Raw genomic sequence first — 6,280 nt, forward strand, 5'->3', positions numbered from 1 at the left:
TATCTGTGGGTTTTTTTCTCTGAGCTAAGAGGCAGACTCTTGTGTCAGCAATATGGTGCCTTCCATGCTGGGGAGTCCCTACTGAGATTTCCACGCTGTGCTACCTGCTGCTTGAGGCTCCTCAGAGGACACTGGAAGTGCTTCCCAAATCACCTTTCAGGCTGTGGCTGGGCAAAAACCACCTTCTGGTGCTGCTGGTGAATGAATGAGCTGACATGAAGCCCCCTCTCAGGTAACTCTGTGGGAACATCTTCCCTGCTAACAGCTCCAAGCTGTCAGTCAGATATCAGGGGCGTGCAGCCGGGTCACCCTCCAGCTGTTCATCTCACCTGAGCTGGAAGGTGCTCCAGCATGCCATGCTTACCCAGGAGCCACTTGCCAGCAGATGGTTGCCAGTGGACAGCAATAGGAATGTGCAATGACTGCACATCCCACTGCTTGGAGCAAAGGCTTTTTGCATAGGTAGGTACCACAACCATGGAAACGCACACATTTACCAGAGTCTGGAGCTATTTTTCTTCCTGCCAGCTACAAGAATGCATCCCACACAGCTATGGTATACTCTTAACAGCATTAGCATGCGGTTAAAATTCCTATGGTGTCCTTGAAATTTATACTTGTGGGCATTTGTATGCTTCTTGATTTGTTTTCTTCAGACATGTTATACAGCCTGTGTATCATCGCCAGTACTAGCTGTTACTTATGTTTGCAAATAGTGTTTCACAAATAACAGTGCATAAAATACAGAGACAACTTTTAGCACACGGGGAATATAAAATATGCAGGTACTTTCAGGAGGCACAGTAGACTAAGAATATTGAATTTCAGGCACTTTATGGAGACATTAATCTTTTGTACACATGCATATTGATTTATAGTTATGACTTTAGTAATCTAGAAGTATCTAGTTTTTTACTGCTCACAGACTGTGCACAGTTGGATAGTACAAAACCCTTCCACGCTTCCTTACAAAATGTTCTGATTTGGATTCCGTACATGTATACATGGAAATAAATGCATTAGAGGTAAGCAGTATTTCATTCTACGGTAAGGTTTCCTAAAGTTGTCTCACCAGTTTAATATTTCATAGAACATTCAGACTACCTTTAGTAGAAAGCCACTTAAAAATAACACTGTCTTCATGTGGAGGTTTCTTTTTTACAATAAAAAAGCACCTCAGGTTTGTGTGGGCTGAGCAGAATCAACAGATGAACTCTCACCAAAGAGTACTCACAATATTGACTAAACATTTGGTTTCTTACAGATCTGATTGAGCAGAGCTGCTATTTTCAATATTTATTTGGTAGAATATATAATATGTGGTGCTGCTAACCTGCAATACACCATTCTTGAGTATTTGAGTCTCCCAGTGACAGAGATCTGAACTGTTTGATTACTGGCCTCACTATCTCTTTCCTCAAAAAGATCGTGCGTGAGGCAGGAAGGACACAGCTTCCTACAAGCTTCCCCACCAGCAGCTCCCAGAAAACCGGAGGATGGACCCCTCAAAGCATTGAAGATAACTCATTACCCTTCCCTCTCCACCCAAATAATCTTACCCATCTAAGTTGGGGCCCACCCCTAGCTCTCCCTTCCTGAATTTCTCTAAACGCCACAGCCGCATTCCCAGAAGTACAGTAAAATTAATCTAGTGGCCTCATAGTAACTAGGTAAGTAAAATTAAGCAATATCAATCAGTATAGACAGGAATGGTCCCAAGTGATCAAGCTATAATAAAAAAAACACCCCTAGCTACCAAAAGAACACTGCTCCAAACCTCCTTCTAAAGATGAGGTTGCAAATTGAAATTCAGAAAGCCACTTGCTATGGAGGAGCACGCTCTCGGTAAATGTGACTTTTATGATTAGACTCTCCTCCTACTCACCGTGATCGACTGTTGTTCTCCAGCCTATAAACTACCTGTCTCTTCTTCCCTCTGGGTGACAAGCAGCTTCATTTAACTTTAACTTTCAAGTCTCACTTTCCTCCCTCTTTACCATCTTTTCTTCTACCAAATATCTTTTCTTTAAACAAAGGCCTAATTGATACATACATAATTAAGATCTGATCATTTGTTCTCAGCTTGTATTTAGCTCTGAAAATTGCTGCTTCTATTTCAGACCTGAATAAGGGCTTGCATACCTGAAGGTTTACGTAATTTCCAGCAATACCAGCTGATCCAATAAAACACACTGCCTCTACCTGCAGACTTTCTCTGGCCTATGTACACCCACTGATGGCTGTGTATTTCCATCACCCCATCCATTGGAACTTCAGGAGCACTATGTAAACCTCAACTGACCTTCCTGAACTGTTGTTGGGAGAAATCAGAGAAAGAAAGAGAAACCAAGTCAGATCCATACTAATGTGCCTGCACCAAACTTCCTCAGCCAGTAGAAGAGTTAGCCATGCTGCTGTGAAGGTGGCATTTGAGAGGAGCACTCTGTGTTGCTGCAGTCTGTTGTGCGGAATGAGGTTCCTGCCTTTTTCCCTGGGGAATTCAGTTTTCCCTTACCCATTCCTCACCCTGCTTTCTGTTCTTTAGGAGATGCAAGTTGATAAGAACGCCTTTACATTATCCTAGAAATCATGGATTATTTATGCTAGATAAGCACGGATAGTTATTTAAATGAATATGGGTATTTGCTGGCACAGAGGAATGTTGCAATAGTCTATTTCTTTTCAGCTTAGAGAATTAATGTCTTGGATCTTCAAGTGTCATTCACATTAGCTCTCATAGCAGAACTCACGTCACACAGATGTTATTTATATTGTTTATTTTCTACTGTGGTATGATCACTCCCTCAAATGAAGCTTATACTAAGTGCTTTTTTAAAAAATCATGTTCCAGTAAAACATTCTGTTTGTTTTTGTTATGTAGAAAGAATGCCAAAATCCAGGGAAAACAATACTGAGATGTTTGTATTAGAGAAGCCAACCAGATCCATCTCAGCTCTGCCTGCAGGCCATTAGCTTCCCATCACAAAAAGCCCAGGGACTGCTCTGACCTTGGATCAGCTCATCTGTACTATTGATCCCCTTAGTGCAAACGACTTTTCAGTTTGTGGTCTCAGCTCTGCTTGCTTGGCCATGTGTTTGTGCACCCCAGGCCACTTTCCAGCAGCACTGCTACCACCCCTTTAGACATACTATGAAAGAACAAAGGGAGGCTTACGGTTCAGATCTCCTGCCCCATAGTCTTTCAGAGATGGTGGCAGACTGTATTTTTAATTCCCAGCATAAGGTGCTATGAGCTGCCAGATGCTAGGACTGTTCCATACCACCCATCAGAGACACAGTTTAATTTAGATGTTACCCTACTGTCCTTCCAAAGGACAGGCAACAAATCCCCCTTGATGAGGTGACACATTTACTTGATTTTACTACAGAGCCATAAAATTTGTTAAAATTAGCATTACGCGCTTTAGGTCTGTCTCAGTGCTTCTCTTGCATGTTGCAGCACCTATGCATAAACCAATAACCTTCATAATGATTGCTGGTCCACATCAAAAGAATGGTAAGGCAGCAATTCCTGCTCGCACATTAGCCTCATGTACTCTGCATTGCATTATTTTTTGTTATAGAGCAGTCAGGTACACTTGAATCATGCAAAATAGACACTGTTCTGTTAAAATACAAGCAAATTTAGCAGCCATTTTTGTGGAGATATGTGCCTTGGAAATTTGCAAGGCTGCTGCCTGACCTCTGAAGATATCCTCATTAACATCTGCATCATCAGCCAAGCCCTTTGATGCTGCCTATCAGGAGATGGTACCTCAGCCTGAACTCAGAAAAGGCTTCAAATTTGATCACTGCTTCTCAAGTTTCCATTAGTGAAATGAACAACTTGAAGAGGACAAAGAGATGCAGTGTCTATGCTGAGCTATCAAAATTTTCTAGGGAAGAATCTGAGCCAGCAGAGGAACAGTTACTTTCCCCTACTCCTTTCATCCATTGACAGAGCAGGGGGCAAACACAGAGGAGTGACAAGAATGGGACTGCTGATCACCAGGAGTCCACACAGCCGTGGTGGGGCAGTGTGATGCTCCCTAAGTGGACTAGAACAATATGCTTTGAAGAACAGCTGTAACTGCAACACAGGTTAAAATAAAATTAACCCTTTTCCCCCTAAAATTATATATGATGGTTACATCATGGATTCTGTCATAGTGGGCTATAGCTGAATTGTGCAATGCTTTAAAGCATGAGACAAGGTTTTAATATGGCTTTGTGGTCCTGCAGCAAGGTGTCATAGTTTTCTGATGAAGAAACTTCTCCTGGGCATAATGTACTGAAATATCAGCAGTACGAACATAAGAACTAATTACTGATTACCTTTCATCTTAAGATTCTGAAAAGAATTGTGACATTCTATATTGTATTGTGCAACCAAATTTGAGGAAATTTTATAAATTTGTATTAAATCACAAGTCAAGACTCTGTTCCTTTTGTTCATGAAAAGTCTTTGCTGATTTCAGTGGGGTAAATCTATTTTAAAATTGAAAGACCTTTCTTACTCAGTAGGACTGTCTAGAGTTACAAATAAATATACTCCTTCCAAGGCTGCAGTATTTTACATCTTTTTTCAACACGTAAAGATTAGCTGTGTGTATTAAATGTGTTTACAAGATGCATGTACTAAAGAGGATGGAACACTGGGAGGTGCAAGGGCTAGAAAGTACAAGGTAAAGAAGAAGGAGGCTATAGCACATATATATTCCACTGCTCTGAGCTGAAACCTAATAGCTGTGGTCTTGGGAGACCTAATGAAATGACTTAGTAGTTTTGATAGCATTCATAAGAAACTTGTCAGGGCCCCAAGTATGCCAACGGCCTCCATAGCCGTCTTTCTCTATAATCCTCCTCTTCAAGCTTCAGTTACACTTGTGTGAAAACAGCTAAGCTGTAAGGAAGAGTGGTGAGAAGCCTCATCCACAGCCTCTGCTCTTGCACCCTGAGCTCCTGGCCTGGGAGCTCAGTCACACACCCTTCTAATCCTTTTTGATAGGGCAGAGGTAGATAACATTAATATTAGATGATTATGTAGTCATTAATGGTGCTCTGAAATGGAAACTGTAAGAAGAGCCATGAGCTATGATTACTAATGTTATTACTGAAATCACTCATTTAATTGTATTTGTTAAATTTGCTGCTGTGTAAGATTTGCCTAGCAGATACCTGTGCCCTTTGTGCCCTTTGTAGCTGCTTGCAGTGGCAAGCGAGAGCCAGTGCACACCATATCCCATTTTCTGTGTCTGGCTTCCAGGGAAGTGCTGCCTGCAGACACATTCTTGGGTCATTGGCCAAGTTAATTCAAAACATCAACTAAACAGCCAGTAATTGCAATGATTTACATGTAAGTGCTATGCTGAAACTATACTGTTATTCCTACCTCAGGCACACAGTGCAGAGGATTCACCTTGCGCTGCTTGAGTTGATGCTGGAGACCTCATAGGTAAGAGTTCACTGAACTCAGTTTGCTCCATTTGCTCTGTTTTTGCTTTGCAAACATAGTTGTCAACGACTATAATTGCTAGCACAGGGTCGTTGGGTATTTCCTGTCAAGGAGCAAGAGGATTTTATGAAGGTTTAAAGATCTAACTAAAAGGTCAATTGGCATAATCAAAAATTTAAGTAATAAATCTATTATCACACTTTCAATTTCATTACCCTATTAATGATTCCTTCCCCTGGGTTAGAAGTGGCATTTCAGTGTTCAAAGCATGGCAATTCTCAATAGCCAGGTACATTTTTTAATGTACTTTATGGCTAAGATAATTCATGACACAAAAACTCTGAAGGACATAACGGTTACTTTGTTCTCTAGGCATCAGTCATATACCTCTTTAATTTAGAAATGTGTGTAAAGGAACAAGGGAATAAACATCTAATACAGAAATGGACTTCAATTGGGATGTTTATGTGCTTGTACGACTTTTTGCATGATCTGAACTGAAAGTAGCAAGAAACATTTTGGCAGTGTTTCATTCAGAGGTTCTGGTCTCAGTCCAAAATAGTTCCCCCTCTTTTGCAGCAGTGATGGAGGAAGGAGAAGAGGGACAGGAAGGGAAAAGCACATTTCAGCAGTAGAAAACAGAAAGAAGCTGACTATCACGTCTTCTCTGCTGTTGTAAACCAAACTTCATTCATTTGAAATGATTTTGTTTAAAGACCTTGCACTGAAGATCCTCTGCAGTGACAGAGGCAAAATACTGGCCTATTCTGCTAACAACTCTCCCAAGAGTCAAATCTTGCATTATACCAGTTTTATACTGATCAT

The sequence above is a fragment of the Pezoporus wallicus genome, unplaced genomic scaffold, assembly GCF_028554395.1.
Source record: "Pezoporus wallicus isolate ANWC-B61680 ecotype Strahan unplaced genomic scaffold, APGP_CSIRO_Pwel_v1 contig_8747, whole genome shotgun sequence".
NCBI lineage: Eukaryota > Metazoa > Chordata > Aves > Psittaciformes > Psittacidae > Pezoporus > Pezoporus wallicus.